Consider the following 13,493-nt stretch of genomic DNA (forward strand, 5'->3'; position numbering starts at 1 on the left):
TCTTATGGTGATTATTTATTTTATTTATTTCTTATTTACATCTTTCATTTCTCTCCTTTTAACTTTTATTTGTTAATTTTTTTCTTTATTCATTTTGTTTCCTTTTTCCCTCTTTCATTTTTTTGACATCTTAATTTTTTTTATTTATTGAAACAGCAAGATCTTTATTAATTCAAAGATCATTATGGATGAAATTGACAAAACTACTACAAGGTGTATCCGTTGGGAATCAACTTGAAAAACAGTTGTTCCAAATATCAGAAACACTAAAAAAAACAAGCCTTTCCAATAATTTTCTTACTTTAGTACAACATATGTATGCATTCAAATTTATGACTTTTTGATTGGGATATAGTTAAGTTATGGTAAGTTTACATTTGATATCTTTACTTTTAATTTAACTATTATTACATTTTTTTTTATCTTTATTCAAACCAATAAAATTTGTATTTGAGTAGTTTTATATCTTATTCTCTGTTGTCATTTATAGATTTCTAAAATAAGAAAGAATGTTTGTTATTTTATTTTGTTATTTTCATTTTGTTTGTAATTTTATTTTCAAATAGTTCAATAATTGTAGATTTATTTCTTCACGTAGGGATGAATGCATTAAAATATTTTAATGCATTAAAAAGATGAAAAAAGATATAAAATGATTAGAATGGAATAGATAAAAATAAAGTAAGAAAGAACAAGAAAACATTCTACAAGAAAAATGAATTTTTCGTTTAAATGGAGACGTAAATAATAATAAAATGAGAAATAGATTAAAAAATAAATAATCACATATAAAAGTAGTAAATAAGAGGAAAAATGTATACCATTAAATTAAGAGAGTGAGTTAAATAGGTGGACATAAAATATATCTATTTTTTTATTTCTTATAATAATATGGAAATTCTTCGGGAGGGCTAGAAAATTTTCAGTTTTATCCAATATAGAATACCACCGTGATTCTTGTTTTTAGATTTATCTTTTCCGATCAACGACTGGACGTTAGTTATCCTTTTTCCATTGATTGTAAAACCAAATTACCAGAAATACCCCTTGCCGCGTTGAGGGCCACTACTTAGGGACTGATATATAAGCAGAGGGAACCGTCTTTCGAACCGTAAGATTCTCGTTTCCTTTGCTTCTCCCAATTTTCTCGGTAAACAAATTCCAAATACCAGAGAGAAAATCAGTGGATCACACGGAAAATTCAAACATGGCAGATTACGACGGGAGATACGAAGATAATGGAGAAGGTGCGGACGATTATGCCAATGGTTTTTCTCCCCAAGCTCGTGGCGGCAGCCATGGTGGCCACGATAGTCACAGCGATTCGAAATCTCAGGTCTTCTTAACACACTCAAATGATGTATGCATGATTGCTTTGTTGTTTTTGGTTTTGCTTTGATTTTGGGATTCAAGTTTATTGTCCTATTCTGCAAGATTGAAACATCGTCTTTAAGTTAATTCTCGGAGACGAGACTTTTATTTGTTTTTTCTATTGGAAGATAGTGATTTAGTTTGAGGTTAGGCAATTTCGTGGATAGTAGGAGACATTTAAATGTGTCTAGTTCTTGGGGCTGACATTGTAAAGGTCTGATGGAATGAAATTTCCTTATTATAACCATTTCTTTTTGTTCTTAGACTTATATGGCCAGCAAGCTATGTGATTACGTGTTTTCTGGTTAAAGTTGCGTTCTAACATAAGTCATTTTCTATTACTTTCTGTCTCTGGTATTTTTGTTTACCTCACAACATCATTACTGTTATGATTGTTTGTTGCTTTGTCTAAATAAATTGCTAAAGCGATGCAATGTTCTTGTAAAATTACTTGCTTTTGTTTATTTGGTAAGTGTATGCTATTCCCATGTTAGTCTATCTGTGAGAATCTGCAGTTAAATTTACTTTCTTAATCCAAATGCTCTCACATGAAGAAAATATCGTGAATGTCATTCTTTTGCAGCATGGTTCTTGTGAGTGCTTCTGAAACATCATCCTTTTTTTATGGATCATGTAGAACAAATGACGCAGAAGAGCTTTCACAGAAAAGGAAAAATTTCTCGTTTTTTGTGGGTTCAAATTTGTTTTCAAAGCTGCTACTTGGTTTGAACTCAAGAAATTTTTTTGGAAGCTATACAATAATTGAAAGCCTTTCTTGTATTCTCTTCCTTAGCTTGGGTTGAGACTTTCCTCCCCCTCCTTTATTATATTTCATTTTATGAATGAAATAGTTTCTTCAAAATCTTACTGATCTACTATTCTTTTGCAGCATGGTTCTCGAGATTATGAAAGAGTCTTCAAAAAGTCAAGATAGAGAAAGAGAAAAGGGATGTAATCGGGAGAGGGACAGGGAACGAGATCATCGGGGCCGAGGTAGAGAAAGAGATAGGGAGCGAAGTAAGGATGGGAAAAGGGACCGAGAGAAGGATAGGGATAGGGATCGTGATAGGAATCGTGACTGTCATCACAGAGACCGCCACAGGGATCGAGGTGAGAGAAGGGAGGGGGGCAGAGGTAGAGATGAAGATGATTACTACAGGAGTAGGGACGTTGAAAGGTAATGAAAATTTAACATCATTGCTTTCCACATACATGTTATAGTTCTAAAGATAATGTTTTCTGTATTTATCTGCTCTTATTGTTTTTCACAATGCATTCTTGGCTCTTACTTTTTGCACTTTAGAGCTTTAACATGGTCACATTATGTTGTGTCATTGTCATGTAGTGTTTAGCGAACCTTTGTGGTATGATAACCCTTTTTTTGGGGATTAAAATTACTTTTACCATTGGAGATAATAGCAATTAAATTGGCCTGTTTCTTCATGTATAGGCGGAGAGATTATGATAAAGACCGTGAAGACAGACATAGACGTAGATCATGTTCTCGCTCAAAGGGAATATCTGAGCATAGGTCAAGGACACCTTCTCCATCATGGTCAAGATCACGTTCCAAAAGGTTTGTTATGGAAGTCAAATAGCTTTATTTTTCTTTTATATTGTTATACTGTGCATCTATCTGAAGTTTATGGGTTGAAAATTGAAATTGAGTAGGTTTCAATATTTTGACTCTTTACTGTAATTATTTGCTTTACGGAGGGGCTTTCCCTTTGTATTTTGGGTTTAGTTTTGGCATGTATGTAAATGTGAGTTGCAAGATAATATGTTTAGAAGCCATTGAAATATGTTGTTGTTTAGGTCAACTGTATGATTTTTGTTGAAAATTTTAAGCACTGTTTGTAGTTATTGTTTGTAATGTTAAAGATTGAGTTATGGCTATCTGGAATTTCTCCAACTGCATTTATTTTCTGAAATCTCCACACATTGAAAAATTACTAATTTTATTTTCCCTGTGTTTATTAATGATGATAGCGAGAATACTATTTTGTGTAGGTCAGTAGTCTACGAAGAAAGTGGTGAAGGTCATTTGGGAGAACCGTATTTTTTTGTTCTCTCTTAGTTTTCCTTTCATCAGGAGTTTTGTAATTATGGTCTTTCTGATTGAAGAGGCCTTTGCCTTGTAAATTTCCTTCTTTAAATGAAAATTTTTATTTTTATTTTTTAAAAAATGAACAGAAAAATGATTTTTATTTTATTTTTCTGAGTACAACAGAAAAATGATTAGAACATTAGTTAGTATGTAGAATGTTTTGAAATATTTGTCCGCAGTTTCATTTTAAGAAATGTATAGTTAGAGTTTTATTTTCCTCTGGGCATTAAATAATTGTCATTATATTCTTTTAAGGTCATAGTTCTATAAGGGATGTTCATATCTTGTATTTTAGTTGTGTATCTAGGTGTCATTTTTCTAAAAACGAGTTATATGGTTTGGAACCGTACAACATTTTAACGTGAGTGATAAGTTATCTTTGTTTGGTTCTATAAGTGCTCCATAAGTTACATATATTCCCATACTGTTTGTAGTTCAAGTTGAATTTCTTCTGTATCAAACAGGTTGTGGCTCTCCCTAATATGAGATTCATGGTTCAGTGCCTTTCTGCTTCTTTTGTCTTTGAACTTGTTATGCTGACATTCTTTTATCTGCAGCAAAAGAATTAGTGGTTTTGACATGGCTCCTCCCACTACTACAATATTGCCTGGTGCAACTGCTGCTGCAGGTACCTGAATCCTCACACACTGGAATATCCTTTTGTATTATTTAACTGCTTCTCTTTGTTGGATATAGTGTGGAAAGTTGACAACAAAATGCATGGTGTCATTGGGTAAGCTATATATTGTTCCTTCATCAGCATATGTAGCCATTTAAAAATGTGGTCTTTGGATGGGCTGCACAATTATTTGTTATTTACTTGCTACACTCATTCTGGTACTGAGAGGTATTTTTGTTTTTTGTTGCTTGTGTTTGGTGTTTGTTTGTTGTTTTGTTTCTATGTATCGTCGAATGTTGTGAGAAGGAAATGCTGGTCTACTTGCCCCTCTGTGCTGACAATGGGCGTGAGCTGACTTCTGTAGCTTTGATATGCAAGAAGGACCAATGCACCGGTTAGATAGATCTTGTTCATATTCATCTGGAAACTTATTCCTTTTTTGGTAGTCCTACAAATATTACTCAGAATTTGTACATGTATTAAATTTTTATGCTTAAAAAATTTATTGGAAGAGACTAAAGTTATACACCATATTGTGTTTCATGAAGCATCAAGTAGGTTCAGGTGATACATGAAATATTATGCGTGTGCCAATGTTGTTGGGTTGAATTGTGATTAATTTCTGAGATTTAGCCTAATTTCTTTAGCAGGCCAGATGACTGGGGCAACTCCAGCTATTCCTGGAATGTTTCCTACAGTGTTTCCGTTGGCAACGGGTCAGGTAATTCTGCTTCTCCCCTAGTAAAATGAATGGAGTGATACAAACTATATACAAATGACATATCAATTATTTGACAGTTGTATGTATGTATTGATCGTATTTTACCCTTTTTGCCATTTATTTGTTTTCATGCAGCCCTTTGGAGCACTTCCTGTTATGCCAGTTCAGGCAATGACCCAACAGGTAATCATTTGGTGCCTTGTACGGCTCTTTATTATTTGACAAACCTGAAAACTTTGCGAGGTGTGTTCTGTTTTCAGGCTACCAGACATGCCCGGCGTGTGTATGTGGGAGGGCTACCCCCAACAGCAAACGAACAGGTTTTTGTTGCACCTCTTGTCACTCTTCTTTATTGGCATTTTATTATATTATTTAATTTAATTATTTGAAGCCCGTATCTTCATACATATATTATTGTTTGGAGTTCTATGCCATCCATGTATCCAGATGTAGTTCTTTAGCTAATTTGGTTGTGAAGGTTTAGTTTTCCTTATATTCTGAATCTGTATTGACAAAGATGAAACATCCTGATATCTGTGTTGACATATTATTGGCATATTATTTCCTCTTCATTTGCCATGTTTTTTTAGTTGATTGAATAAAGGCATACCAGAAACATTGTTCCATATAGTAGGATACCGTATTTTATCCATAAAGTTCATTTTTTGTTTGCAGTCTGTTGCAACATTTTTCAGTCAGGTTATGGCGGCAATAGGAGGAAACACTGCCGGCCCTGGTATGGTGACTTTTTTAATTTCTATTTATATGTTTAACGGTCTTGGTGATTCTTATTGCCATGTCAAGTTAATCAGCTTGTATGTTGACCATCCATCATTTATAGGAGATGCGGTTGTAAATGTTTACATAAATCACGAGAAAAAGTTTGCTTTTGTGGAGATGAGATCTGTTGAGGAAGCCAGTAATGCAATGGCCCTGGATGGGATCATCTTTGAGGTACTTAGTTTTGTTGTCAACTATTTCATGTACATGTTTCATGTTTGAACAAGAATTATTCAGGAAAATATTTCTCCAATTTGTTATTTTCTTTTTAATTAGGGAGCGCCTGTTAAGGTGCGAAGACCTAGTGATTACAATCCTTCACTTGCAGCAACACTTGGTCCCAGCCAACCGAATGCAAATCTAAACCTAGCTGCTGTTGGCATAACACCAGGTTCTGCTGGTGGTCTTGAGGGGCCAGGCCGCATCTTTGTGGGTGGACTTGCTTATTTCTTGACAGAAGCGCAGGTCAGAAAGTTGCTGGAGTCTTTTGGGCCCCTACGAGGTTTTGATCTGGTGAAAGATAGAGAGACTGGAAATTCGAAAGGCTACGCATTTTGTGTTTACCAAGATCTTTCAGTCACAGACATAGCCTGTGCGGCCCTGAACGGTATTAAAATGGGCGAGAAGACACTCACGGTTCGGCGTGCAAATCAAGGAGCTAACCAACCAAAACCAGAACAAGAAAGCGTCTTGTTACATGCACAGCAGCAAATTGCACTGCAGGTGAGTGGAAGTTTCAGGCTTTCCCTCTATTATTTATGTGGAATTTTTAAATGAATTGCACGTGCAGAAATTATAATAGGCATCTATCATCAAATTCTCGGCATATAAGAGTCTTTTTATTTCTACTGAGAAACTTGAGGAAACATTATTACTACATATTTTCATCAAGATTGCTATATCTAACCTTTTGCTTCAACCAGCATGTATATGGGTTCTTTGGAGTGACCCGATGGACGGAAAATGCGTTGTATATTCTAAACTTGTACATTTATTTTAAAAGGAATAGAATGTCATAATACTTGAGTGATAACTGACCTATAGAATGTACTTTCTATTTGCATTAGAAGTACTTGATAATGTAAGCAAGAATGAACCAATAAAAAGAACAAGACCTGAAATCTGTACTGAACTTTGTTTTGCTAGTGTGATGTGAGTATCACAAAAAATCAAGGTTCAGCATGTTAGCGAGAGTTGAAGATGGTTTGATGAAATACTTAGAGGGAGTATTGTTAGGGCACGTTTGGAAGTGATTTTGGCATCACTAGAATCACTCTCATGCCAAATTCACTTCTATTTTATAATAGGCATGATTGACAATGATTCATAAGTGATTCCCAATCAACCACTTGGGAAGTGATTCTGCTAGGGATTTTAGGTCAAATAGTTATTTGAAAATTAGTCCTTAAAATGGTTGTTTTAAGTTTCAAAATTTTCATTTTATTTTATCTTATTTTCACCTTAAATATTGAGAAATTTTATTTTTTTCCTCTCTAAGACTTTTGTTGCTCTCCAACTTTTTCTTTTTATCTTTAATTTTGTTTGTTCTCCCTAAAATTTAGTCCCCAATTTCTATTTCTCTAAATTTTTTGCCTCATACCCTCTAAAATTCCCTATAAAATTATTGAGATTGATTAATTTAGTTATATGTATCATGTTTTTTTTTTCATCATAATTATTAACTAATAAATGGTGTTAAATAATTTTTCAAATGTACGTTGTTTGTTTAGTGGTTCTAGAATTACCTTGAAATCAAAGATAAATCTTTCAAAATCATTTTTAATTATATGAAAATCACTTGAAAAAGTGTGTAACCAGATATTAAAACAATTATATAGAAATCACTTTAACAAAGTCACTTGCCATTTCTAAAATCACCCGTTCTAAAATCATCTTCAAACATGCCGTTAATTAGGACCGACAAAAGTAGTTATAGAGCTTTGCTTTGGAATATTTTGAGGGAGAGAAATCAAAGAATTTTTTACTTTTGGGGGGTGCTGTAGCCTCTTTTGATTCTTTTTAAAATAGTGTTCAGCTTACTATGGGTTCAAAACACACTTGGAAAGCTTTGATTCACTAGCTTTTCGTCAGGAGGGGGCTTTCTCATCCCCAGTCCTGATGTATTGTAATTTATAATTGTGAAGTATTATCTTGGTGATTCATTGTCTTACTAAATTTCTCTTGCAGAAGCTGATCCTACAACCAAGGGCTGTATCCACCAAGGTTATTTGTCTTACGCAAGTTGTTTCTCCCGAAGAGCTTATTAATGACGAAGACTACAAAGATATCATGGAAGACATGCGTGGGGAAGGCGGAAAATTTGGTAAACTAATGCACCGATCGATTGTTTACCTCTCATCATGGATTTTCTATATTTTAGTTATGAACTTCAAGGCTTCATGCATACTTATCGGTTTCTTGTTTGTTTTTTTTTTCTGTGTGATATCTCTGTTTTACAGCCTTTTCTTGTCCTCACATTCTGGTAGAAAGAATCAGACAAAGAACTTACAGACAAGCCTCCATAACCTTCTTATCTTTAAATCACTCACCTGATATGTGTAATGTGTTTCTTATTCGATTCTGCAAATTTGTGGTTTCAAATGATTTTATTATTCCTTTGCAGGTACACTCGTGAACGTTGTTATCCCCCGTCCTAGACCCAACAATATGGCACCCGGAGTTGGAAAGGCATGAATTTCTTGCACCTTATGCAACCATGTTTTTCATTTCGTCCCTGGGAAATTGGTTTTTATCCCTTGAAAGGAATGGAGAAATTGTGAAAATCCAATCTCAGATTTTCTTTCCATTCACCGTTCACTTAGATCTCCTCCGTTTCATCAAGTTTTGTCCCGGAAAAGAAAAAAAGGATCCTTTCTCATTCTTGTTTTTGTTTAGTCCCCTTCTTTCAGGAATGGTTCTAGCAAGCAAAACTAGTTTGAATATTTAGTATTCACCCACCAAGAGGGCGTCCGTGAGATGGTACGGACACTTGTATCTGATCTGTTCTCGTGACTTAATTTGTAGCAGGTGTTTTTGGAGTACGCAGACATTGATAGCGCAACCAAAGCTCGAGCTGGTTTGAATGGAAGAAAATTTGGAGGGAACCAAGTGGTGGCTGTATTCTATCCAGAGAACAAGTTTGCCCAAGGGGAGTATGATGCCTAATTTCTCTCAGTACTTTTACAAACACAGTTATGGACAAATTTGTCATTAGCAAAAAAACCAGAAAAAGTAATCTACCTTTATTCTAAGTGGTAAAGATTGTGTGATAATCTGTAATCTTAGCTATAATGGATATATAGCTTCAGCTCTCTTCTTATTCTTCCTCTTCTCTTGAAACTTATAATTTGTTGAATCTTTGGCACTATTTTTCAGATGGGTTTGATGTTTTTTTTCTTCCTTTCTTTTTCTTTTCTTGGAGTGCAGGCAGAACTTGGAAAATGGACTATATTTACTAAATTGAGTGGGTTCGGTTGGTTTGAACTATCCTGGTTGGTTTGGTCGGTTTTTCTCAAGTTTGAAATCGTAAAATGATTAGTTGGTTTGGTTTTGTTGGGTGGGTGGCTTGGTCTGATTTTGAAAATGTTGGTTTGGGTGTCTATTTTTCGCAAAACCAATTTGGGTATGCCATAGAAATGAACCTCAGAAATGTCTAGTAACCTAAAACTAGAACTGTTTTATTTTTCCTTATTTTTTCTTTTTTAAAAAAATCTATTATTTTCCCAATGGCGGAATTGGAGGTTTCACCAATTGATTTTGATGTTTAAAATATCGTGGGATTTTGTCATTTTTTCTTTATAGTAATTGATATTTAATTTATGAAATCGTAGAACGATAGAAGTAAAAAAAAAAAAAAAAAATTGAAATGAAAGCTTTGTAACTTCTTTCTTTCTTTATAAATATTTTCTTTGGAATAGAACGAGAGGTGTTTATTTAAATGTATGTTTTTTTATATAATTGAAAAACAAAATTATTTGTTTCCTCAAAATAATAATTGAAAAAATGCATATAAGAAGGTGAAGGGAAATATTATCATAATGAGTTTTATCATTATTTACACATATCCATAATAATGTAATTAAGTGATGATGTAACAAGAAATTGAACTTCCAAGAATTTTATTTTTATTTTACATATCCTATTTCAAATTCATCAACTTTAAATATTAGGAAATTCTAATATTTGCTGTGAAGATTTGAATATATTTATTTTAGTGACAATTTTCTAATAAACTTACATTACATTATTCATTTATTTATAGAATATAATTAAATTATTATTTTAATAATAATAAATGAATTTCTACTAGTTTGTTTTTTTTTTTTGGGTCAAATCGATTTAGATTATTTCAATTCAATGTTTGATTTTTTATTCGCTTTGTTAATAAAAAAAAAAAAAACGTTGTAAATTTGCCGTTGAAAGAAATTCTGATATTTTATAAAATTGGCTAATCTAAACAATTAAGTTTAAACTCTTTCGCTTAGCTCATTCATGGGAGTGTTTTGGGCTCTGATACCAAATTAATATTCATGACGTTCCATCTCAAAATCAATTGACAATGAGAATAGTAGCACATGTTTGTTATAAACCTATTTAAAGTCTCTTCTTTTATCAATGTGGGATCCTTAACAAATGATAGAGCAACATAGGAGCTCAGACCATGTGAGTTTACTTGCAGTAGCCCCACTGCACATGCTGATGTCTGCCTCGTTCCTCTATTTTCTTTTAGGCATATTCACTAATTCCTTATTTTAAGTAGGGATTTGTACATTGATGGACTATTTAGAAATCATATTTGCATAAAATGATTGAAATGTATAGAATTTACACTTTTGTCATAAAACAACCCTAATTAGGAGGGTACTCATCACACAAATTACTAATATATTCTTTTGTAATATTAAATAATTTTTAAAATCACAAATTGGTAAATTGGGAAGTTACAATTTAAATCCTTGCTTAATTGTACTTTCCAAAAAAAAAAAAAAAAAAACCAAAACCACAAAAATCTCCAAAATCATCCATTTTCGAAAAATTTCAAATCCCTTCCTCCGACTCTTCTGCTTCCTTTGTTTTCCGTCTCCGGTCGACTGTCTCTGCATTCCTTCGCCTCCGCCGTCGTCTGGATGCCTTCTTCTCCGACTGCCGTATCCGTTTTTCTTATCCCGCTGCTGTCTCCGTTATTCTTATTAAAAAACTCATCGTTTTTGTCAGCTCCTTCGTCTTCGGTCGCCGTTCCTTCATCTCTGGTCCCCCTCCATTGCCGGAGCAGTTCGTCTCCATTTATTTCGATCGAAAGGTTTGCATTCCAATATATCATAATAGTTTTCTCTTTCAGATTTGTACAATGTTGAAAATCCTATTTTTTTTTTGGCACTGTTAAACCCTTTCAATGTTCCTTCCATGTCCAAGTAGTCTCCAACGGTTGTTTTCGATTTCTGATTTCGTGTGAACTATTGTATATATGAGGATATAAGGAAGTTTATATAGAATTTAGTTTATTTCCACATATATCCAAGGGTTGTAGTTGGAGAGTGAGTTGATTTAATCTTTAAATGAATAAATTTTTAATTTAAATCATTTATTAATTGAATGATTTCTTTTCACAAGTTTACATTTCTTACGTGTATTTTTCAAGGATGTGAAACCACAAAAGAGGAGTATTTCGAAAAACTTGCACTCAAGAAACATGACGTAGCTATATATTCAATTTACGCGCTACCCTAAATCTTGTCATATATAACTTAGTTTTAGATTTTTTTATTTAATTTATTATTTTTTATAATAAATCAATTTTGTGTTTTTTTTTTATATCAATGCATTTAAAATTATATATATAAATTACCTTTAGAATTGTATATTAGAAGTTTTTAGGTGGGTCAACCAAAAAAAAAAAACTAATTGCAAAAGACTTGGACTCCAAAGTTATCTAAATTAACGAAGAAGTGGTTGCTTGATTCAACAAAATTATAGGGAATTGTTATTATTATTGTTTGAATATCAGTGTGTATAAATAATAGGAATAATTAAAGAATGAGAATTCTAGAGTTGATGAAATAATAATAATGTGTGAAAGGTGGGAGAGGGAGATATGGGGAGAGGTTGAAGAAATGGCCGAGGATAGTTTCTTAAGGGGCCAGATAGAAAAGATGAAGAAGGCTCACGAGGAGCAGATGGAGGAGCGGGCCAAAGCTCACAATGAGCAGATGGAGGAGTGGGACAAAGCTCACAGAGAGCAGATGGAGGAGAGGGCCAAAGCTCACAAGGAGCGGATGGAGGACCTCCGCGACTTTCGCAACGAACTCATAGAGATGAACAAAAAGTTACATCAAACTCTCTTTTCTTGCCAACGTTCCCTAATTTAACTCTTTACTCTTTTTTTTTTTCTTTGTTCTGGTTCTCGTTGTCATTTCCAACACAATCAAGTTTCTTTCTTTCGTTCCAACGAAAGAAAATAAACAAAAATGGATCCATAAGTTTCGAACACAATCAAGTTTCTTTTTCTTTTAACCCGTTCCTCATTGCTCCTTTTTCTATATTCTTTCTCATACATTTATTGCACAATGCACAATAAATATTCTACTTTCCCAAATCTCTCTTTTATTTTGGGTGCCCTCCTTTTTACCTTTTTACACGTAAATGTGAGAGAATTTATGATACTACTGTAAAATGTAATGGGGATATTTCTTCAATTTACTTCATGTTTCGTCAATATCATAATAATAATTATTGTATCGTAATAATAAATATGTGGTGTGTCCACCGTCATTAAAATTTTATTTACAAAAGTAAAATTAGTGTGAATAAATATAATATTATACAGCAGTACTTTTTTTTTCCTGAATTGAGCTGTCAAAAACCGGCCGAGCCGACCTGTTTGAAGATGACGTCAAACAAGATATTTAATGAAATTAAATTAGTTTAATTAATTAATTAATATTTAAATAATCAAATTAAATATTAAATATTAAATATTAATTTAATATAATTTGATTTAATTAATTAATAATTATTAATATTTAATTTAATTTAATTACTTAATTAGGTAATTAATTTTAATTTAGAATTATTTTTAAATTAAATTAATTAACCACCTCCCCCATTTTAATGTAGAGGTTCTTCAAAGTTTAAGAGTCATCTAGCAAGTAGGATTGACTGGAACGTGTCCAATTATTCAAGAACCTTCCGCCTAGGATTAACCTATTACATAGGTTTGTTTCGCCATAAGGATGAGCTCCCATCAAATATAAGCTTAGGTAGACCTTCTCCAAGTTTCAACTTCAAACTCTTAAACGCCCAACTTAAGTCGAAAGCTCTAACCTTTAACCCACCTTGAGCAATGAACCACCAAACCTTGTAAGACCTCACAAAAGGAATGACCTTGACCAAGCTTCTCAAAGTTGACCCAAGTTTCGACGATCAGACCTTATAAGAGGAATGACCAAGCTTCTCAAAGCAACCTATAAATGGAGCACTTGATCACTCCCACTTCAATGTGTTGCATTCTAGCTCGATCCTCCATACTAAGATCGAACTCAAGAGTGTTTGTTCCGTGGTTAATCAATTATTAATTTAGTATTGCTAGTCACTTGTATATATATATTATATTATATTTAAATAAATTAGAAGAAAAAATATATTATATTTTTCTCTTTACAAAACTCTATATGCATTCAAATGTGGAGCGGGTACACGGTGTGTAAGGAAGATTTCCTTAGTACTTAAAAACCAAAACAACGAAAGATTTGAAAATTTAAGTACAAAAATATGGAAAGTTCATAAACTAAAATAGAATTTAAATTCTACTATGTCAGACGTAGGAGAGATAATTTAAACATTATGTTTCAATCCAATATCGAACTTATTTAGGGAGCAAAAAGATTTTGAACGTACAT

General features: G+C 33.0%; 1 pseudogene across 1 annotated transcript; it reads left to right on the plus strand.

Moving 5' to 3' along the window:
• The first annotated feature begins 1,154 nt into the window (after window positions 1-1,154).
• LOC111009684 (splicing factor U2af large subunit A-like) lies at window positions 1,155-8,919 on the plus strand (annotated as a pseudogene). The gene is made up of 14 exons (XR_015792241.1): window positions 1,155-1,336; window positions 2,261-2,548; window positions 2,822-2,947; window positions 4,036-4,106; window positions 4,404-4,491; window positions 4,745-4,818; window positions 4,954-5,001; window positions 5,079-5,138; window positions 5,494-5,554; window positions 5,660-5,772; window positions 5,875-6,321; window positions 7,786-7,921; window positions 8,222-8,286; window positions 8,626-8,919. The product of XR_015792241.1 is annotated as a splicing factor U2af large subunit A-like (transcript).
• Window positions 8,920-13,493: the final 4,574 nt, after the last annotated feature.

The sequence above is a fragment of the Momordica charantia genome, assembly GCF_013281855.1.
Source record: "Momordica charantia cultivar OHB3-1 chromosome 7 unlocalized genomic scaffold, Mcharantia_2.0 BLBB01000007.1, whole genome shotgun sequence".
NCBI classification, from domain to species: domain Eukaryota; kingdom Viridiplantae; phylum Streptophyta; class Magnoliopsida; order Cucurbitales; family Cucurbitaceae; genus Momordica; species Momordica charantia.